At 39.3% G+C, this 24,186-nt stretch overlaps 1 long non-coding RNA gene across 3 annotated transcripts in view; it reads right to left on the bottom strand.

Annotated features, from left to right (window-relative positions):
* Positions 1-24,186, bottom strand: part of LOC140698312 (uncharacterized) — an 89,122-nt gene extending 64,936 nt beyond the window's left edge. For 2 of the 3 annotated variants that reach the window (XR_012076052.1, XR_012076051.1), the window contains exons 1-2: positions 23,977-24,186; positions 22,642-22,783 (exon numbers count right to left, since the gene is read on the bottom strand). This is a non-coding gene — a long non-coding RNA (uncharacterized lncRNA). Of the gene's footprint in view, positions 1-6,144; positions 6,261-22,641; positions 22,784-23,976 lie in introns of those variants that run through there. The other variant, XR_012076050.1, reaches the window with a different exon arrangement.

Genomic DNA, 24,186 nt, shown 5'->3' with positions numbered 1-24,186 from the left:
TTTCAAAATTGTAGAATAGATCAACAAGATTACACTGTATAGCACAGGAAAATATACACAAAATGTTATGATAAATCACAGAGAAAAAAATGTGACAATGAGTGTGTATATGTCCATGAATGACTGAAAAATTGTGCTGAACACTGGAATTTGACACAACATTGTAAAATGATTATAAATCAATAAAAAATGTTAAAAAAAATTAAATTAAAATTAAAGTTTAAAAAAAAAATATCCAGCAATGTCCCATGAGGGATAACTCTAGCTCCATTCCACAAGGGAGCTAGGCAGACAAATTAGTTTATACGTAAAGACTGTCCACATCAGGAGCAAGGGTGCTGGAGTGTCACACTCCTGTGCCTAGTGGCCACTGGTATCAGGGCTGCCCCCTGAGGACATAAGCCCCCATATTCTTCAGACATCCACAGGAAAACTAGACACCCACAGTCCCGCAGCCTAAGAGAAGCATTCTGACAAAGCAGTGCAGGTTTTGGCTGTCAGGAGTGAAAACCTCTGAGTATCAACATGAACAGAACAACAGAGGGATCTGAGGAAACAGTAGTGGGAAATTAACATAACCTGCTACATAAACTTTTGATATAAGTTCTAAAATATCACAATGAAAATTACTCAATTTTGTTGTAAAAAAATTACATGAATGTAATTAATCATTTAATGAAATTATGTAACTTTTGCTTTTAGCAACATAAGCCAAGTTAACACAGATCTCCACAAACATTATAACCATACAGAAATGCTGAATAAATCTGGAAAGAAGGAACCTGGGAGAAAGCAATTCTTTAGCGCTCTATACGAAGCCTCGAACTCACTCTCAACTTGAACATGCATGAAATCTACCAGAATTACCAGAGCAAAGGCTTTGAGAACTGAGCTACAGCACGTAGCTGTGAAAACCAGAACAACACTGCAAAGTCTTTGATAACTAAACTGACATTAGAACTAAGCTCACAGAAACCAGGTCAGGACTAAATCTAAGCCTAAATCTAACAGTGCTGACTGCTTTAAAAAAAAGTTCTCCAGAAGTTTTTACCAAGCCTGGAATTTATAACACAGTATTCAAAATGGCCAAGAAACAATCCGAAATTACCTGACATACAAAGAACAAGGAAAATTTAAACAACTGAAAGGAAGGGACAATCTACAGATACCAATATTGAAATGACCCCAAATGTTGGAATTATCAAACAAATAAACAAAAAACGATGGCAGCCATTAAAACCATGCCACGTGAAGTAAGGGCAAATTAAACCAGAAACAAATGGAATGACAGACATTCTCATGAAAGAAATAGAAGCTATAGAAAAAGGATTACAAGAAAATTCTGTAACTGGAAAACCGAGTAATAGAAATTTTAAGAATTCCTCAGAAAGACTGCACCAAAATTGCAGAAAATTGCACCGAAACAGTAAAATACCTAGGAATAAATCTAACCAAAGAGGTGAAAGACCCATATGCTGAAAACTATAAAACACTGATAAAGGAAAGAAGATGATTCAAAGAAATGTAAAGATATCCCACGCTCTTGGACTGGAAGAATTAATACTGGTAAAGTGGCCATACTACCCAAAGCAACATACAGATTTAATGCAAACCCTATCAAATTACCCAGGACATTTTTCACAGAACCAGAACAAATAATCCTAAAATGTATACAGAACCACAAAAACCCAGAATTGCCAAAGCAATCCTGAGGCAAAAGAACAAAGACGTAGGCGTAACTCCCCCAGATTCAGACAATACTACAAAAAAACAGGCATATGGATCAATGAAACAGAAAAGAGAGACGAGAAATAAACCCACACACCCATGGTCAATTCATTTTCGACAAAGGAGGCAACAGTATACAGTGAAGAATAAACAGTCTCTTCAGCAAGTGGTGTTGGGAAAGCTGGACAGCTGTATATAAATCGATGAAGTCGGAACACTGCCTCCTCACACCATACACAAAAATAAACTCAAAATGGCTTAAAGCCTTAAATATAAGACATGACATCATAAACTCTTAGCAGAAAACACAGGCAAAACATTCTGTGACATACACTGTAGCAATATTTTCTTAGATCAGTCTCCCAAGGCAAAAGAAAGAAAAGCAAAAATAAACAAATGGGACCAAATCAAATTTATAAGCTTTTGCATAGCAAAGGAAATCATAAATAAAATGAAAAGACAACCTAGGGACTGGGAGAAAATATTTGCAAGTGATGCAACTGACAGGGGTTTTTCCAAAATAAACAAACAGCTTATATAGCTCAGTATCAAAAAAGCAAACAACCCAATCAAAAAATGGACAGAAAACCTAAGTAGATATTTCTCCAAAGAATATACATAGATGGCCAATAGGAACATGAAAACATGCTCAATATCACTAATTATCAGAAAAATGCAAATCAAAACTACAGTGAGGTATCACCTCACAATGGTCCTCATTAAAAAGTCCACAGACAATAAATACTAGAGAGGGTGTAGAGAAAGTTAACCCTCCTATACTGTTGGAATGTAAATCGGTACAGCCACTATGGAATACAGTACAGAGGTTCCCTTAAAAAACTAAAAATAGAGTTACCATATGATCCAGCAATTCCATTTCTGGGCATATATCCAGAAAAGACAAAAACTTTAATTCAAAAAGATAGATGCACCCCAATTTTCACATCAGCACTTTTTACAATAGGCAAGACATGGAAACAACCAAGGGTCCATCAACAGATGAATGGATAAAGAAGATGTATATATATATACACATACACACACACACACACACACACACACACACACACAAAATGGAATATTAGTCAGCTATAAAAAGAGTGAAATATTGCCAGTTGCAGCAACATGGATGGATCTAGAGATTATTATACTAAGTGAAGTAAGCCAGACAGAGAAACACAAATATTGTAAGATATGACTTATTTGTCAGATCTAAAATAATGGTATCAATGAATACATTTACAAACAGAAACAGACTCACAGACATAGAAGACAAACTTATAGTTACCATAGGGGTTTCTAAAGGGGAGGAGGGATAAATTAACAGGTATACACTATTATATACAGAATAAACAACACAGGGAACTATATTCAATATCTTGTAATAACTTAAAATGGAAAAGAATCTGAAAAAGAACAGACGTAGATACCGATACGTATGTACAACTGACTCACTTTGCTGCACACCTGAAACTAACACAACATTGTAAATCAACTGTACTTCAATTTTAAAAAGTCATAGAGAAAATGCTAAAGAAAAATAAAAAAGAATGCAGTCTACCTTGGTGAGTATTTAACAGACACTTGAATGTGTATTCTACTGTTGTGGGTACTGTCCTGTAAATGCCAACCAGGTCAGGCTGGTTGGCAGCGTTCAAACTTCCTACATGCTTGCTGCTTTTCTGTCTGCCTGTTCTATAGACTACTGAGAAAGGAGTGCTGGGGGTCTACAGCTATACCTGTGGATTTGCCTACGTGACCGTCTGACTTAGTCTGGGCTGCTATAACAAATACACCGTAATTTGGTGGCTTCAACAACAAACAGCTCGGTCTCACACCTCTCACACAATTCAAGGATCAAGGTGTTAGCATATGAGGGGTTGGGTGAGAACCTGCTTCCTCGTTTACAGATGGCTGTCTTCTTCTCGTATCCTCACGTACCCAATATCAAGCTGTGCTGTAAAGATACAGTAATAAGACATTGATGAATAATGAAAGGACAGACACACAGATCAGTGGGACATTACAGAAAGTTCGGAAATATATCCTCATAAATACATTAGTTGATTTTTGACAAAGGTACAAAGGCAGTTCAGTGGAAGAAGGATCATCTTTTCAATAACTGGTGCTGGAACAACTGGACAGCCACATGCAAAAAACAACAAACTTCAGCTTATATCTAACAACACGTACAAATGTCAGCTAAAAAATGAATTACAGGCCTACATGTAAGACATAAAAATACAAAACTCTTAGAAGAAAACATTTTTTACAAAACCTTCATGACCTTGGGTTAGTCAAAAAGTTCTTAGATAGGACACCAAAAGACCAGTCCATAAAAAAAAAGTCATAAATTGGACTCATCAAAATTAAAACGTGTTGTCCTATGAAGAAAATCATAAAGCAAGTGAGAAGACAAGATAGAGAGTGGGGGGTAAAATATTTGTAAATCATATATTTGACAAGGGATTTCTTTCCAGAATATACAAAGAACTTTAAAAATTCAGCAATAAGAAAGCAATCAACCTAATTTTTTTAAATAGGAAAAAGATATGAACATACACCTCACAAAAGAAAACATATAAATGTCAAATAAACACACAAAAAGATGCCTAATATCATTAGATACTATGGAATTGCACAGTAAATCACAGTTAGACACCATCAGACGTGTACTCAAATTACTTTTTAAAAAGACAGTACCGAGTGCTGAACAGCGTGGCGCGACCGCTGCGCTCCCACGTGGTGGGCAGGAGTGCAGTATGATACGGCCATTCTGGAAAGCAGTTTGGTTCAATGACAAAAGCAAACCTACACTTACCACATGATCGAGAAATCCTGCATCTACGTATTCAACCTAGAGAAATGAAAATTTACGTTCCCACAAAAACCTGTACATGAATGTTTATAGCAGCGTAACTGCTAGACTTAGGACTCGGTAGAAAAAAGCTGTCTTCCCCAAGGGTACACCTCTTCTGCAGGGAAAGACTACAGCCAATGACTGGCTAATTGGAGGCTACCAACACTCGGCCTCCTTGCTTCAGTTGAGACAATCTGGGCGGCCATCCCAGCCTCAGGGTCAGTCTGTTGTGACAACTTTGCCCAGTTCTGCTTCCCTCACCCTTCATAGGGTGTGTCTGCTGAGAACACCCCACAAGAAACCTCCACATATAATCTCTGAGTCTCAGAGCCTGCTTCCCGGGGAACACAACCAGTGACACAGTAAAATCAAGTCAGCCTGCAGAGAGGGAGAGAAGAGATGCGGCTGGGGACAAGGACAGGAGAAATCTGAATGAGAAATCTGCTGTATTATTTTCTTTCTTTGTATGTTTGAAATATTTCATAATTTTTATAAATACATATATGTCTTCAACAGACACTGTGAGATGTATCATGGTAATTTAAGCTAAATGTCTCTGCCAGTTATGCAGTAATTTCTAGAAAATTCATAATATGTAATGTAGGTAATAATTTGGCACAACCTTCAAATACTGAAATGTCAAGTGAAATAGGCTATATGTACTTAGTTAATTCTTCCTGAAAGTCACTGGTAAAAATATTTTTAAAGTTTACAAAAATACCACTTAAGTCTTCAATAAAGACTAATAGAATAAAAAAGAATGTTTTCTATTTTCATAAGACCAAAAGGATAAAGATTTTCTAACATAACAGAGATTTTTTTCCATTGGGTTTTTACAGCAATTTAAAAGAATAATAGTATCAAGAAGTTTCATTGTATTTTCCATGTATTATCTCATTTTATCAATCAAACGTCTTTCATTATAAACCCCCATGTTGCGTGGCCACAACATGAAAATGAGCCCGAATTTTATTCTTTTGACTACTTCACACATTAGCACTTGGGCCCATTCAAATTACAGGATGGCAAGTCAAGGAACTGGTAGGGGAAACTGCTATCTTATAACTTCACAGAACTGAAGAAGCTGTTGGTCATGTGAATCATCAGGGGATAAAATCACCCCCTGCCTCCTCACCCTACTCACGGATTCTAAAACTAGCTGAGGACACTTGAAAAGAGCCTGCTTGGTTAGAAAATTCTTTTTGTCTTTCTGATGTGTGTGTGACACACACACACACACACACACACACACACACGCTGCTTCAAGTTCATGAGCCCGCAGCAGAGTGGGTCTGGAGAAGGGAGACGATGCCTTAGAGGCTATATATAAAAGTTGTCAAAAAAAGAACCTGCCCACAAGGACTGAACCTCCAGGAGCGCAGACAGAGAGTGGAGGACAGGTTAACCAAAACTCTGTGTTTGCAGAGTAGATTAAACATCAAAAGGAGAAGAAGAAACAAACAAAAAACTCCCCTTACAGTGAAAGTTCTTGCTTAGTTCCTGTTTTTAATGCTTTCCCACAGAGACGGGAGCCAGGGAGCCAACCTTACCTCAGAGAGGGCACGTGGAAGGGCGGAAGAAAGGGCACCGAAGAGCTACTCGATGGACGAAAGGCCCACGCGCTTTGCTGGTATTTTTTTCTTTTCTGGAGGATGACTTAAACTATAGGAGCCTGAGGGAAAGAGTAAAAAGTCTGAGACAAAGGCTGAGACTGGTGAGAAAGACAGGCTAGAAAAGGGGAACGGCTCTGCAGCGGTAGCCAGAGGCCATTTCAAGGGTAGCCATCTGCTGCCCTGGACTGGAGCTATTTCAGTGATTGCTTCTAAGCCTGTGTTCAAAAACAAGGCGATGTCACCAGACGAGATTCAGATCATCCCGGGAACCAGAACGTTTGGGTCTGGCTGCACTGGGTAAGTGACCACGATGTAAAGCATACGCTGTCCAGATCTGTGTGTCTTACTAAGGAAACCAATTGCAAGGCTCTTGCTTTCAAGGACTTTCTTGTCCTCTACAGGAGAAAAGACATCTATATGGAGTAACAAATGATTTTTAAACACCATACACTTACGTTTACAATTAACTACTGTTGTGTAACATGTAAGAGTTAAGTACTTGAAGGGGATCGGAAAAAAGAAAAGAGTAAATCTGACCACAATCAGGTAAAGAAAAATGATTAAAAGTTCCGGAAGAGGTAAGTTTTACACATTAACCTTGTAAGTAGCAGGTGTCATGATTCCATGGAGAAGAATGAGAGAAAGATGTAAAAATACCGTCACCTTCTAGAGTTCCAAGACAGAAATGAGAAGCATGTGCTTGAGACCAGCCCTGCTTAAGCATTTAAGATGTAGCCCCCCCCCAAATCGCAGTCTCAAAATGAGGCAGTGGGAGGTTTAGCACATAGTCAGTTTTCATTTGGTGAACGAATGAAATTAATTGCGAAGAGGCATGACTGCAGCTTTAGGTGGGATTGAGCATGGGTTAAAACTGTCAGGAGTATGAGGAGTCTGAGATCGAACCTGACTTGCAAGCTGAAAGTCAGCCTGTAGAAGTCAGGAGATCCTGCATTAGAGACGAAGGTCCTAATTGCTCATGGGCCAGTCGGCCACACAAGCATCATTTTTTGCTTCAGTTACCCTCCAAGTGTACGTCCAGGAGACATATAGAAGGGCCAGGTGGATCCTGCACACACAGTAGGTTTGCGTCACAGCTGAGGAATACTGAATTTAGGGAGTCCAAATATTCTATAATGGACACTAAGCAAACCTGTCTGAACTTTGCTCCAGAGGAAGACATTATTCTTGTTATACTGGACAGTAAACAAACCTGCTTCTTTGAAAAGATCACCCAGAACAAAAAGGCAGCTAGTGTTTCTGCTCTTAAGATATTCAAAAACCCAGGAGACCTATGGAGAATTGTCTCCATACAAGTGGAGGACAGAATGAGTGCATAGAGGGAAAACAAGAATTCAGAGAGGAAGGAATATAACAGAGAAGTACATACAGTAAGTGAAGGGAAACAAACACAGCTTCTTTGCAGAAGAATCGGCAAAAACGTACTATGATCTGAGGATCTGAATCTTTGGAAAACGGCTGAAAGGAAAGAAGTAGGAGAGAAGGGATCAAATAAAACTACTCTGCATTAGCTCTCTATTGCTGCATAACAAATTACCCCAAAACTCAGCAGTTTCCAACAATGAGCATCTATTACATCACATAGTTTCATGGGTCAGGAATCTGGGGACACCTGAGCCAGGGGTTCTGGTTCAGGGTCTCTCAGGAAGCTGCAGTCCAGATGCTGGCTGGGCCTACAATCACTGAAGGCTTGACCGGGGCTGGAAGAGCTGCTCCCACGCTTGATCATTCACTTACACACCTGGCGAGTTAGTGCTGGTGTTCTCAGGAAGCCCCAGTTCCTCACTACACAGACGTCTCCACATGGCTGCGTGAGTGGCCTCACAGAACGCAAGCCAGCTTCCCTGAGAGTGAGCCATCTGAGAGAGAGCAGGAAGAAGCCACAGAGCCGTTCCTGATCTAGTCTCGGGAGAACACTCTGTAACTCCTGCCATAGTCTTTTCATTAGAAGCAAGTGACAAGTCCAGCTCACACGGAAGAGGAGGAGAACTAGGCACCACATCCTAAGGGTAGACTACCAAGAACCGTGTGGACATGATTTAAAACCACCACCCACTCCAAGTTCCCACCCCTGACGCAGCAACGGGGCATATTGCTATTAGGCAGTAGATGATCCGCTGTTAGTGAGCCTGCAGGTGGAACAAGAGACAGGCCCTAGACTAGGGAGCAGGCAGACGAGCTGCTCTGGGTATGCTTGAGATATTCCGGAGCTGCAAAATTTCAAATTTGTGTTCTGACAGAAATCTGTATTTTCTGCTGTTTCTTGTCTCCTCATTCTATCACAGTACCTAGTCCTTTGTACACAAACAATCAGAGTTTGGGGGCTTTATTTTGATTTGACTCTAATGCAAGTTGATGTTCCTACAGCAATTCTTAAAAAGCAAGAGCTGCTGTCCAGGCAGAGGGGAAACTGACCCAGACACCGAGCAGAAAACTGTGCTGATCTCTGACAGAGATCTATCACCCTGAGGTTACAAGCAGTTCCTTCCAGTGTCGGGGGCCCTGGTGGCCAGGCTGAAGAGCCAAAGCCCTCTCGTTTACGGCAGAACGCAGTTTTCTCCATGGACTTATGACTTTCTGACATTCTGGCTGGCTGTTTAATGGCGCCATGATGACTAGATCTGTATCACACAGATTACTCAGGCAGGGTGTAGGGTGAGTGAGATCATAGTCAAGAAGACCAGGTGGGATTCTACTGCAACATGCCCGGTAAGAAAGAATAAAGGCCTGAATGCAGGCAGTCATGTTGAGGATAAAGAAGAGGGGAACATTTCAAGAGTGGTGTCTGGGATACGACACCAGAGGCAGGAGGTGAAGGAAAAGCTCCGGTACGTCTGGGCAGGGTGACCAACTACCCTAGACTCCCCAGGACTCTCAGTTCCAGCACAGGAAGTCCCAGATGCCGGGGAGCCCCTAGGCCCCAGGCAGAGTGGTACATTCGGACGCCCTAAGATAGGAACAGCATTCACTTACAGAGAGAACATAGGAGAAGGATCATTTTTGCTGTGAAAAATACATTCTGTGTGAACATGCTGAATTTAAGATAACCGCGGACTACAGGAAGAGGAACAAACTGGAAATGCATTTGTAGAGCCCAGTGGGAAGGCTGGGGCTGGATGTGGAGAACCGTCAGTCATCAAATGAGAACTGGTTTCGAACAAGACAGTGAGAGTCTTCCAGGGAGGCGACAGAGTAAGGAGAAAACGGGGTTGAGACCAGGACTCGGTCTGAAAAACAGTGAGGGGTGTTCACACTAGTGGCAGAAAAGGAACTACCAAGAGAGACTGAGAGAAGGTGGGGAGAGAGAGTGAGTATCCCAGAAACCAAGGGAAAAAGGAGTTTTTAGACCCAAAGGAAGGGCCAGAATGTCAAATGCCAAAGAGAGGAGTCCACGGGACCTGGGAAATGGGTCCACTTCCTGTGGTGGTGCAAAGCGGGGAGTCAGCGCCACGACCGTCAGGACAGCACCGCATGGCCCGGCCTCCGCTAACTTGGAGGGTCACATCCGACAGACAGTGCCTGTGTGCGCCCCTGAGAGCCTGCAGTGTCGCCCCCAGCTCACTCTCCACTTCCAGGCCCTGAAAAACTGCTCAACCTCTGCTGACAGCTCTATTTTTAAAACAACTAGTATTTACTGAAAACTTAGCACGCGCCAGGCACCTTACGTGCTTCATCCCATTTAATCGTCACAGCAACCCAAGGAGGAACTACCATGACTATACCTCATTTTGCTCCTCTTCAGTTTCTCCCCATTTTAAAAAAATCTGTAATGGAAAAGCTGAAGCTTTTTCTACAACATGCCATGCTCCAACAACATCTCCCTAGTGTTTGAGATTGTTCAGTATCTCTGGATCTTGCGTCTCTACTGTCTGCTTTGGTTTCCAAGAATGGAGTGAAATTTTTTTTCTAATTTATTAAGATATCTTTGAATTCTATTACAGTTTCCTGAGGTGCAATAACCCCACCCACCTCACGCTAGCTACCCAGGTAAGGAACACTACATTTTAATTATCTCTAGAAGAATGCCTACATAAGCATTATTACACTCACCGCCTCCGCAGCTGAAGAGTCTACTAACCATTTCACGCTGGTCACTTCTGTTTACCTATTAAAGGATACACTTCCGGGTGTCGGAAACCAAGCAGCGTACTCTTCTCATTCCCTAAAACATCTACTACGTTATGCAGCACCATAGGCCTTCATTAGTATTTGATGGCTGAGGCCTAATACTCAGAAACAAAGCAATGACTAGAACACGCCTGCATCCTCTCCGTGACGGTCTTCGTGACACTCCCCGGCAGGAGCACCAGCACACAACCGCATCAGCCTGAGCTCTTCTCACCAAATCAGTTCCTTAGCCAGAGAATTAATTTACTCGCTGGATGAGTGTGCCAGAGCACAGAAACAAAAATGGACCTCATGCAGCAATGCCTGTAAAAGACCAAACGAGCAGAGACCCCTAAAATGAGCTGGGGTCATTTCAAACACCTTCTTGTGAAAGATTAATATAAACTTTATTTTTTGCAGTTATACAAGCTTCTGTATACGTTCTCCCTGTGATACTGGTAGTAGCGGTAATACCATACTCCCAATTCACAGAACGCTAAAACGCTCAGAGACGGAACATATTTAAGCAACTAACAAAGCAGACTCCATTTTTCCCTCTCTGCATCACTCAGACTGAAGAAACTCCAGAGCTATCAATTCTTCTGTAAGACGTGCAGGTCCAGGCTTGTATAACCACAACTTCTGCTAACTGGCCACAAGCTATATCTTCACACCTTTTTTGTACTAAATGGTTCGAACTGATCACTCCACCAGAAGCTGTCACTGAGACATCGTCATTTAAAAATCTTAATATGTGCAGCAGTAAGACTGAATTTTAAAATATTCTTCTACTCTTTTTACATTTCAGTAAACTCTCACAAATGCCGCCCATCTGCCTTTTGTACAATTACAACACATGAACGCCTGCTAAGATCAGCTGAAAATATTCAATTCGCCTCATATAATCAGTATGTTTCTAGTCTGGGCAACTCTCTGGATGATCACCTGAATTTTTTTTTTTAGTGCTTCAGATTGCTCAACTATCTTGATAAAAACCCGTTTGCTAAAAACAAATAAATAAATAAATAATTAAAGGCGCGGAGAAGAGGGCGGGGGACGGAGGGAACAAAACACCCAGCTTTGCTAATAAATAGGTCTCAGAAATATCAGCTCCCAATTTACTACTTGTACACAACGGGCCAGTTGGAACTTGTACGGCGATCCAACTTGCCACAGCTCTTGTTTTCAGTCTTTGTGGAGCTGCTGCGTGAGCGCAGTGGGGGCCGCTCCCTCGCGTCCCTTGAGTCGGTCAGTGGGCTTTTGTTTCCTGCTGGTCGAAAATATCAGGTGGCTTTGAGAGTCTAATTATCAATGAAAAATTAAATTCAATACAGAAATATAGCCACAAGCACTCCTCTCCTCACCCTTTCTGCACCCTCCCCACCCCAGGCGTGTGATGGAGTAGCAAGTTATTCCTTAGATTCCAAAAAAATAGCAAGAAAAATAAAGGCCTATGCCTGAGGAAGCAGGCAGAAGAATAACTGATTTTGATTCGCACGTCTTTCTCCCTTTTTGGTGGAGCACTAATTACCACGGATGTACACTCTGGAAACTGGCAAACAGTAAGGAGTTTCCCCCTAGAATTGTGAGGCCACGTTTATCTCAACCTTGATTCACAAACTTTTCCGGCCATACTTTCCATCAGAAATTGAGTTAAGTGAAGAAATAAAAGAAGATTTATATTATTACCAATAACCCCAATTTACTTGATAATCCAAATGTGCTCTTTTCAATGCAGTGAAGGAGTTCTTACTATTTATTAAAGTATATTCTATCTTTTCTGAATTTATTACAGACTGTTTAAGAAACATGAAGTTGAAAATGCTTGCAACTGCCCTTAATTCAGGGTTTCAAAGGTCAAGGTAGGACACAGGCTCCTCACTTCACATTCTAAGGCACAGAACAGAATCTGAACCCACCAAATCCAGGTATGGTACAGCTACAGCTTTCCACACACGTATTCTCTTAACCCTCTTTTCTTTAGAAAAAAAAAAAATGTGCCCTATTGCTAAGTGATCAATCAGGTTTACAGAGGAAGAAAAATCCGACCATCTTGATATATACACCTTATCAACCTCTCCCTTAAGATATGCTTTCAAAAAAAGAAATATTAAGTTAAAGCCACTCGAGGTGAGCCTTTTCATGGTGCTCAAATACTCCAAAAATAGTGTCATCATACGTTAGATTAAAGAGCCACAGTAAGTATTATGGTTGATTCACAAAAGCCACCAAAGTGTGAATTATTTTTCCACATGAGGAACTACCAAGAGATGATATCAATCCTGGGTTAACTATCTCTAGAGATTATTTAATCAGAGAATCCACTTTTCTCTATGAGTTCACAGGTATAAAGACTTGAATATATTGTTAAGTAACAGATTCCGTAATTCATGTATTAAGGATCACAAAAACCCACTAACCAAATCATAGCTACACTTGTCCAAGAACACTCCAGGAACTCAACAGCAGATATGATAATCAGAGGAACACCCTCATGACCAGAAGAAGGCAGAGGAGGGGGACAACAGTAAAGGTAAGTTCATAACATAAATGTGTGAATTTTCATTTTTTATGTTTAAATAAAACTTTCCATCTTTGCAAATATGAGCACTCAGAAACATGAAAGACAAACACATTCTGTTCTTTGACAACTCTAACTACTTTGAAAAGAGAGACGTTCACTGTATTCCGAGGAACGTGTAATTTTTACACTCATTTGAATCTTATTTTAAATGATCAAATATTACATAACTAAAGAACAGGCTATCTTTGAACATGGCACTGTTAATAGAGAAGGGCAGCTGTTGGACATTCTTTGGCTTTTACACATTCATGTGAATTTTGCTAATTATTTTATCTTAATACCCAAGACAATATGCATGTGCACAGAAGTACCACATCAGAAACAGTTACTAAACAAGGGTCATCCTTTACAAATGTACATAAGGTAAAATCCTAACGGTTAAAAATGATAACAGATGCAATGTAAACTAGATAAAGATTATCTTTTCAATATATTTCAAACCTCTAACAACCAAAGGCATATCAAAGATTGTGTTTCTGTGCTGATACATCTTTGTTGAAACTGGCTTAACTAAACGAGCCCAAAGAACTTTTTCTCACCTCATTCATTCTCTTAAACTTTACTGGATAAAATCAACTTTGTCATTAAAATGTAGTTGACTATACAGAATACCACTCTTTTCCTTTTAATGGACTCTAGACTGTCCACTTGGAGTTTTTTAAGTAAAAATGTTATTTTACCTAAAATTGAAAACTGGTATAATATTACACATGTTAGTGTAAACAGTACAGTTCACATTAAGACAAAAGTTTAACAACATAAAAGAGGGTCTCTGTAACTGAGATACAAAGTAGAGGTAAACACTTTATGCAAATAAATACACTTCAGGTTTTCTGTTCTTTTTGACACACACCTAGAACTTCTAAAAAAGAAGCTGTATTTAAAGTTGCATCATACATTGTATATCATAAATTATTAATGGACTTAATGGACAATGCATTAGAAAGAAAACAGGCAAATTACAGAATAATTTAATGTTGCAAAGAAACAGAGCAACTTGCAGGACATTAAACACTCTATTTTGACACAGAATGCCTGAAGCTAAAGCAATTAAAGCAGCAAAATATTGCTGGCTGACATGATGTGTATGTAAATTTGTCATTCATTGGCAAAGGTTTGTACCAATCACTGGGAGTGTTCACAGGAAAACAATCCACGTTCCATGAAATGTGTTTGGAGAAGTCCTTTAGAAGAGTGGTTTTGTATCGTTTAGGTATCTGATCATTTTCCATTGTAAAATTTTGGTTTAATAAAATAGTCTTCTATGGAAATGACCTTAAAATTGAGGATTAGTTCTTGACATAGTACTTACATCTGTGTTTATTTCTTAAAGGGAAATAGCTTTTTTAACATTACTCCCAAAAAAGAAAATACAGGTAGAGCTTAACATTGTATTTAATTTGGTTATGTTTTCTCCTATGCCCCCAAAAGAAGGCCTCCCTCTGAGTATGTATCAAACTCTACCTGTAGAAATAAAGCCTAACAGGGCCAGACTGAACTCTAGCCAGTGACCTGCCTTACCCCAGCTTAGAACTAGTGGTACTCTCCCCCAGGAGGTAGGAGGGGAAAAACACAGCAATTCCACACGTGCACGGCTGCTACGGAAGAGAAGGGGATGCCTGCTGAGACCGGAAGTCACAACATATTTGGGCAACTGAGAGAATGCAGGCCCATCCTCTACTGCCAAAGCCTGAAGACTCTCTTTGCCAAGACTCTCGGGTCACCTGGCCTTGCAGAGAAACGCTGGACAGAACCCCAGCAGAAGATACAAGGAAACCAGATACATTGTAATACTCATCTACCAAAACTCTCCAATCATCCTTTCAAATTAGGTGAACTAGGAGCCAAAAGAGCATTTTAAATAAATACCAAACATGACTGCATGATAGTCAGAATAAACAGCCAAAACAGTTGGTGAATGCTAACTCTTACATTTCTTAGACATTTCACCAATAAGTTTAATTAAACTTTCCCAAAGCCTACGAGTGGAGAATAGCTTTCTCTTTCTCTCTTACTTTTTTTTTAAGAGAAGAGTTGGCTCATAAGATTTCCCTGCTCCAATTCCCCTTTCTAAGACTGTATATTCCAGCCTTTCTTGGCTGCTATAGAAAAGAAACAAGGTTAATCTCCAAATCATCAGAAACCACAAGCTCTATGTGGTAAGTAAGAGGCTGTACAGGAGATCCTGACCTACCAAACACTGAATATTATACACACAAACATTGTGTTAATAATCCAAACCAAGCATCCTTAAACACCATAACTAAATTAAATGAATCAGAAATTTGAATTTATATATGCAGACACCGAAAAAGAGAAAAAAAAACTGTTTAGAGCTTAATAATACTGAAAGTCCTGCCCAAGGCAATCTACAGATTTAATGCAATCCCTACCCAATTACCCAGGACACATTTCACAGAACTAGAACAAATCATAATAAAATTTATATGGAACCATCAAAGACCTAGAATTGCCAAAGCATTACTGAAGAGAAAGAAAGAGGCTGGAGGAATAACTCTCCCAGACTTCAGACAATACTATAGAGCTACGGTCATCAGGACAGCATGGTATTGGTACAAAAACAGACATAGAGACCAATGGAACAGAATAGAGAGCCCAGAAATGAACCCACAAACTTTTGGTCAACTCATCTTCGACAAAGGAGGCAAGAATATACAATGGAATAAAGACAGTCTTTTCAGCAAATGGTGTTGGGAAAACTGGACAGCAGCATGTAAAACAATGAAGTTAGAACACTCCCTTACACTATATACAAAAATCAACTCAAAATGGATTAAAGACTTAAACATAAGACAAGATACAATAAACCTCCTAGAGGAAAACATAGGCAAAACATTATCTGACATACATTTCAAAATTTTTCTCCTAGAAGAAATAAAAGCAAGAATAAACAAATAGGACCTAATGAAACTTACAAGCTTCTGCACAGCAAAGGAAACCAGAAGTAAAACAAGAAGAAAACCTACGGAATGGGAGAAAATTTTTGCAAGTGAAACCGACAAAGGCTTGATCTCCAAAATATATAAGCAGCTCATACGACTCAATAAGAAAAAAATAAACAACCCAATCCAAAAATGGGCAGAAGACCTAAACAAGCAATTCTCCAAGGAAGACATACAAATGATCAAAAAGCACATGAAAAAATGCTCAATATCACTAATTATCAGAGAAATGCAAATCAAAACTACAATGAGGTATCACCTCACACCAGTCAGAATGGCCGTCATTCAAAAATCCACAAATGACAAATGCTGGAGAGGCTGTGGAGAAAGGGGAACCCTCCTACACTGCTGGTGGGAATGCAGTTTGGTGCAGCCACTATGGAAAACAGTGTGGAGACTCCTCAAAAGACTAGGAATAGTCTTACCATATGACCCAGGAATCCCACTCCTGGGCTTGTATCCAGAAGGAACCCTACTTCAGGATGACACCTACACCCCAATGTTCATAACAGCACTATTTACAATAGCCAAAACATGGAAACAGCCTAAATGTCCATCAACAGGTGACTGGATAAAGAAGAGGTGGTATATTTATACAATGGAATACTACTCAGCCATAAAAACCGACAACATAATGCCATTTGCAGCAACATGGATGCTCCTGGAGAATGTCATTCTAAGTGAAGTAAGCCAGAAAGAGAAAGAAAAATACCATATGAGATCGCTCATATGTGGAATCTAAAAAACAAAAACAAAAACAAACAAACAAAAACAAAGCATAAATACAGGACAGAAACAGACTCACAGACATAGAATACAGACTTGTGGTTACCAGGAGGGTGGAGGGTGGGAAGAGATAGACTGGGATTTCAAAATTGTAGAATAGATAAACAAGATTACACTGTATAACACAGGGAAATATACACAAAATGTTATGATAACTCACAGAAAAAAAAGTGACAATGAGTGTGTATATGTCCATGAATGACTGAAAAATTGTGCTGAACACTGGTATTTGACACAACATTGTAAAATGATTATAAATCAATAAAAAAATGTTAAAAAAAAAAGAAAAGAAAACACATACTGATGAGAAAAAAAATAATACTGAAAGTCTCCTACATAACTTGCAAGATAAGAGTATCAGCTTGGGGAAGATCACTGAATATTTACTGAGCATCTCTGATGGGCACTGGGGAAACTTTTTAAATGTGAATTACATGTCCTCAAAAGGCTTACAGTCTAAGGAGAAAAACAGGCAAACAATCAGGTGCCAGACACAGAAGAATGGCGAAAGTACTAAGTAGAGGCACAGCAGACAAACGAAGAAAGCAGGAGAAATAGGAGAAAAGAAGAAAAGGCTCAAGGAAAACAGAGAAAGGCACTGACATGCAGAATGGGAAGTGGCAGAGGGACTCTGAAACCTCACGTGCCGCTCCGCGCAGTCACGCAGTGGTCTGCCCAGCCACGCACTTCTCCGTCCACAGCGGACAAGTTCACAATGGTTTTAGAAGCACACACCTCTCATAGAGGTGTCCTGGATGTGCATGCAAGGGAACGTGTCAGAATCTGCTTCATTCCTGGTGCTATAACCTAGAAAAGGGAAAGTCTTGATGTGTATATGCCAGTAAGACAGTTTCGACACTGAAAAGGTGATCACATATTTCAGTGTCTCACAGACAATAAATATGAATCATAGCAATGCTATCCAGTGTGAATAGATTTCAGAGCCTGAAGAAAAGAACTAAAATAATTCTAAAATTATCTCTGCCTTTGGACAGTAATAACTATTGGTCTTTTATTTTTTAATCTAGAAGCTTAAAAAATAATCCTAATGTTCTTTTTCCTAAGCCTCACTGCAGTAGGACGAAGCTGAAATGTGGCCTTCTTGGCTATAAACATGCTGTACCTCTGAAGTACAGTATGAATCCCATTTGTACCGTAAAAAGTACGATCCACTTGAGCCTCGCTCTCCAGTGAATCATGAATCACTGCTGTGCACTGGGGACAGTTATCATGCCTCCACGGTTTCTGCATGTTTCTTCAACGTTCTCCTCCAATACACTGGTACCAAAAGTACCTAAGAAATGTGCCGTCCTTCAGATGAAGTATCTTAATGCAGTCTTTCTACATACTTTCCACACCTTCCGTAAAATACGTAGTGTGAGCGAACCGGGAGACCACAAAATAAAGTGACACCAGTTCTATTTCGCCTCCTAGAAGGAATGGCTATTTATTATAGTCTCACTCCTTTGGTAGCAGCTAAAATACCCAGGTAATAGGGTTTAGCTATCAGACAGAGTCTGTTTTTAGAATAATGAAAATGTGTTGTCAGTACATTTGTATTTCCTTGTGTGTTTTTTCGAGATGTCACTCATTACAACTTATTTTAGCTGTTCTGTTTTCTAATTCTTTATATTTTTGTATCTTTTCCAACAAAACAGTAATACACAAATAATACCTGACAAGATTTTAAGAGTTCGCTCTATTAGTATGCTTTTGTTCTCCACGCCCCTTAAAATACAGGCATGGTAAAATGCAAAGAGAATCTGGATGTGAGCTTTCGTACAGGAAATAGCAAACGTTTTCTCTCCTCTCCTGCCACACACATTGCAGATTCCAGTTAACAATGCACTAAGCAATACAGAATAGTAATTTTTGAACCCAAACATCATGCCAAATACTTCTGGTGAAAAATAGTTGCTAAATGTAGCTTCATTTTGAAAGTCACTGTTTTCATTAACAGTGTCTTCCAGCAGCCTTGTTTCAATAGTACTACGATTAACCATGAAATTTAGCTGCTTCTGTTTACTCTTTGAATTGTACCTATTAAATTGCCAACTCAATTTATTTTCCCAGTTGTCATTACCCTGTTAAGAATATTGCTAATAAGCTAAAGGAATCTCTATTCCTTTTCTTAGCTTATGTCGCTGACTGAATTTACTCACCAATACAATTTAGAACACAGGATCCAATGGAAATTACAGTCAATTCCTGACCTTGGCCTTCACTCCTATCCCAATTAAAGAGGCTTATTTTTAGAAAAGAGTCGGGAAAAGAGTGTTCCATGCATTTCTCTACTTGCTCCACACCAAGAACAAGTCTAGTGAATCACATGACTACTTCAGAGCTATGAAAAAAGAATGAGTTTAACTAAAAAGTAGGCCAGTAGTGCAGTTAAATCAAGAATAAACTGATGTTATGTAACTAGACCAGTTTTACCATTTGCTACTCTTCTCATTGACATCTACAAAATATTAGCCAAAAACTAACTGAAAAATAAAATTAGATTTTATAGAATTGTACTATATCACCATAATAATTAATAATGGTAACAAATATCCACTGTACCCTTAAGATTTTCAAGTTCATGTGCCAGGTACTTGAAATACAATGAAAGATCAGACATAGTTCCTCCCATCAAGTAATAATGTATCACCTTGCAAACATCACTTGGATATACTGTTTTTAATTAATCAATGACTCCACATTCAGTCATGTAAACTTTATCTACTTTACACTAGGCACTGACCTAGGGATTGGGCAACAGAAGACATATAATGTACACTGAGGATAATGTTAGATGCTACTTCACTAGTTAGGACCAGAAAGTATGCACAGAATAATGTTGTTGGCAACAATCCAGAATTAGAAACCAGTACTTAGAAAGAAAAAGATGCAATGACACACTCTTTAATAAGTCAACTCTAAGTGTTTCATTTCATCATTCCCTGACCAACCCACAGGGAACATTTCTCATCTTGCTTAAGAAAACTACCATTAAGTATTTTCAAACATAAGATCTGTCTCTCATCCTAGAATGAGATTAGGAAGAAAGCTTCAAGAGTAAAAATATCAGCTGAAAAATTAGTTGAGATAAATGTTTATGTGCATACTGCATATTCGTGGTAAGCTGAAAACTTCTTAATGAGGAAGTATTCAAAGTTTTACAACACTGGTGTTAAGTTGTAGGGGATTCCAAAAAATGCTGTCACAGTTAAATGCAACAGGTGCAACTCAGCTAATTTTTTTTAAATCTGAAATTCATAAGGTAGTGGATCAGACTCCCACCTATGTAACAGATGATTGATTCTCTTATACAGATTCACTTTCACAGAGCTATGGAAGGGTCTGATCTTAGTGGGCTGTAAGCCACTTCACTTCACTCTAAGGAATATAGAATAAAGAGGGCCTAATTACAGTTGCCAAAAGCCAAAAGTCGAGTTTTCTATAGATATGGCCAAGTCACCATGTGAGCAGCAGGACTGTATGTCTTTCCTAAAACTGGTATCACAAACACATGGACTTAAGATACCTCAAAATTCAAGTCCTTCGGAAACCCGCTCTGTGCATAGTTTCCCATACAACACATGTTCTTAGAACCCTCCTGAGAAACGTCAACTTTCATGCCACTGCAGTCTTAGACTACAGTCACTCTAAGAGGCTCCTAGTGAAAAGATAACATTTGTCAAAAAAAAAAGGAAATGAAAAAAGAAAGTATGATATATATGTTCAGATTTCATCTAAATAAATACGTCATTCTACCTTTTGAGCAATGAGGAACTACAGTCATAGTCAGAAGTCTTTCTGCCTGTGCAGCAAGATGAGCCAAAGAAAAGTAGGGGAAAGGGTCAAAAAATGCGATGCTGAAGGAAAACCTAAACATTATTTTTCTAGGCCAGTTGTTCTAAGTTAGCTTCTAAGGGATAATCTGTGTTGCTCTGAAGAACATCATTCGATTCTCAATATATTCCAAACACAGAACGAGAAGTTTTATTATACCAGGACCTGACTACATAACAATATGAAATAGGTAAACAAATTTAAATTAAACTTTCTTTTAAAATGTTATATTTTCAATTTAAGGGGATATATTAAAAACATATTTTTGTGTCTCCTCTAAACACTTATCATTCGTATCAAGGATATTAAATCAATGCATAAAGAATGATAATGAATCTTACAGATCATATTAAAAATCATTATATAATGAATAAAATCCCTAAGCTCCAAAACCAAATATTTCTTAGTGTTTCTAACACAAGCATCTGGAGCCAGAAGACTAACCACAGAGGGAGAGGGGGTTTGGTTTGGTTTTAACACCACAGCGTTATTTTCCTTTTGACTTGTAAAGCCTAAGGTATCATCCTTCCGCGATGCTGATGTTGGGAAGTAAAGCATTTACACTGTGGGCTCTGCGATATAGTGAAAGACACGTACTCTCTACTACAAGACAGAGAACTGTGATTTGACCTTCCCTGTGACTCAACCACATTAAAGACTGTGCCTCATGATGGGTTTTTATGTTTTGTTCCATAAAGCATTTCTAGTCACCACAATGATAAGCTGATATTTCAAGATTATCCATATAAACCCAAACAGAGTTTTCAAATCAGAATTCCATGCAGAAATCAGCCTCAAAGCATCACAGCATTTTTAAACATTTAAAAGTGCTATGAAATTTTATGGGACATTGAAATATTTGATATCCGTCAGGGCCTTGTACAGACATTTACACAGGATAATAAGGGCGTGCACAGATACACAAATCAGTGCAGATTTGTCTATATAGATAAAGAGATGCTTCTATTTGCATATGGATATTCCTGGAAATTAGGGGGGAAAAGTCAAAACTAAATAAATATTTAATATGTCAGCACCTGTCATAGAGTTGTGTGTGTGTGCTTTACTGCTACTGACTAGCAGTAGTACTGCTACTCTAACCAACTTCATTAAAGAATAAAAGAAAAGTAATAAGTCATTTCACACTCTGTCTGACCATTACACAATAATAGCAAGATTTCATGCAAGGGTACAACATTATGCCCATCTGCAATCACAGTCTCTTTGCAAAAATCTCAATTCACACTTCACATGCAGCTAACCTTGTTACCATCCTTCCCAAATCCATCAATGTTGCAGCTGCACGTCTTCGCAGCCCAACATCTTAAAATTCATCACTTTGGCACCTTAGCATCACTATAGGTCAAGATAAAGAATCCAACCAAGAATAATTAAAGGGCACCCAGATGTTTAGTTTGCTTATCTCAAGCTTTTCCTTTAATATACCTGAATTGCCCGTGTGTACTAGTTCTTTCATATTTTTAAGATATGTACAATGTGATTATTTTAAGGGTATGAGACCTCAAACAACACATTTCAGACTTTTTTTTTTACCAGTGTAGTTCTTTGTAGTTGAAATTTGAACAAGAGGCGTGATAATGAGTAGGTTGAGGAAAGGAAAGGTGTTATCTCATTAAGGTAATTACTAAGACATCCCCACCATTATATCGGTTTGAAAATGTGGCAATTAAAGCGCCCTACATGGGCTCCTGGAGACAAGGGAACAAGACAGTTCTCTTGGAACTTCTATGTTACGGTTAATGTGTGTCATGTAAATGAAAGGGTAGACTACTGCTATTTAATTCTTTTCCTCAACCCTCTGCCCCCACCCTCAAATTTCTTTGTGGGTTATGAGTTCTTTTTTTTCCTTTAACCTGAATTTAGTTCTGATGAAAGGTGCCAGATTGACAGCCCTAGAAGCTAAAGCCTCCTATTTACCCACAGAACAGCTGGAGCACAGAAAACAGCAGGGCAAGCTAGGCAAGCAGCTTGCTAGCAGCCTAAATCAGAAGAGACCTGCCCTTCCTCCCGCCTCTTTAGTCAGGCAAGCTTCCTTCTCTGGTGGGGAGGCTGCCAAACTCATACTCAAAGTCAGGGAAGCTTAATATACACATAAAAAATTTGTAAGTGCTGTTCTTAGCTTACTTCACCACAGCATAAACAGGCGCTTAGAGCTCTCAGTTTCCTCAGGCTGAATTTTCACTGTTCACTGAAACCACCACCTTTGGTCAGTAATTCATGTCTCCTCTTGAGCTGGTCATCTTGTTCTTTCATTGCTTCCACTGCCCTAAGCAAAATAAATAATAAAGTGATACACCAAACAATATATAGGATCCTTTCTCCAAAATCTTGCTTTCGTGATCACTTTGGCATTATTTATCTCAAATTAAGGAAAACAATCTAAATGTTCAGTTATGAAAGAATGGTTGACTTGATCATGATACATTTATTGGAGAGAATCTTATATAACAAATATCATAAAGAGATGTAAATAATATAAAGAAATACTTGTACTACTTGGGAGAAGCATAAATGATATCCCAGGTGAAATATGACCCCACCTATACAAAAACTCACAGCAAAAATCCAGAAACAAGAAATCAAACATAGGTAGTGATTTTTCTGAGTGACAGAAGATGAACTTTCTTCTCTGTACTCTTCAGTATTTTAAAAATTTCTACAGTGAGGATGCATTACTTTTACAACAGAAAAGCTATTTTAATAGCTTTTACAAAAAGCCTCAGTTTTTGTGCATGTGGTAGAATCTGATCACATAAATTTAACTCCACTAAAACTGAAAGACAAGAATCATCTGAAAAAAAGCTGTAATACTGTAGGATCTTTCCTTTCCCTTCTCTATCTTTACAGAAAAAAAAAATGGGGGCAGGGGTTGAAAGAAAGAAAGAAAAAAAACACTAAGCAAATACATCGTATAAAAAACTAAAGTTTAGAATATGTATTAAAATAGAGGACCTGTGAGATTCCTTCCAATCCTGGGTTTGGATCAAAATCAGTTCTGCTTAAAATCCAATTACTTATCACCGTGAATGTTGGAAAATATACTTTTGCCAAATTTCTGGGCAGAACCAAGTAAAAACGTGTTCCCCTAAGGGATACGATCATTCATGGGAGGAAAAGAAAAGCCTGTAAAACATGTTACCAAGTAAAGGCGATCCTTCCTGAAATGTCACCGATATGTGCAGCACTGCTGTTAATAAGCAGTGTTTTGAATAGCTGGGGTTTTCTAATCCTGTTCCAAAATATTCATTAAGAGTAAGATCTAACAAATGCACAAGCTTAATTCAGCTTTTCAGTACTGACATCCCTCAACAGCAGTGCTCGGCCCATCACCTTTGACCCCATAAGCACATCCCAGAAACATAAAATAACCAAGAAGTCGGGAGGACAAAGCAAGGTGGGCACGGGGCGCAGAGCAGGCCGCGGGCCCAGGCCTGAGCGTCCCTCGCGGAGCCCACTCACCTGCTGCTCCCCAGCAGCTCTCCGGCCGCTACTCCTGTTTCCAGCTCCTGGAGTGGGGCGGCCACGGCTCTTCCCCGACTGAGGCGGGAGGTCTCCATGCCTGTACAAGTGACAACCGCGTTCCACCCTACTAAGCACTTCTGTCAGGACCTGAGGCCTGTGCCAGGAACTGTGCCTCGGCGGGCGCAGCGCGGTGGGCTGCACACCATC

This window comes from Vicugna pacos, chromosome 9, assembly GCF_048564905.1.
Source record: "Vicugna pacos chromosome 9, VicPac4, whole genome shotgun sequence".
In the NCBI taxonomy this organism is placed as follows: domain Eukaryota; kingdom Metazoa; phylum Chordata; class Mammalia; order Artiodactyla; family Camelidae; genus Vicugna; species Vicugna pacos.
Note: the sequence above shows the minus strand (reverse complement) of the source record. Positions and strands in the feature narration are given on the sequence as shown.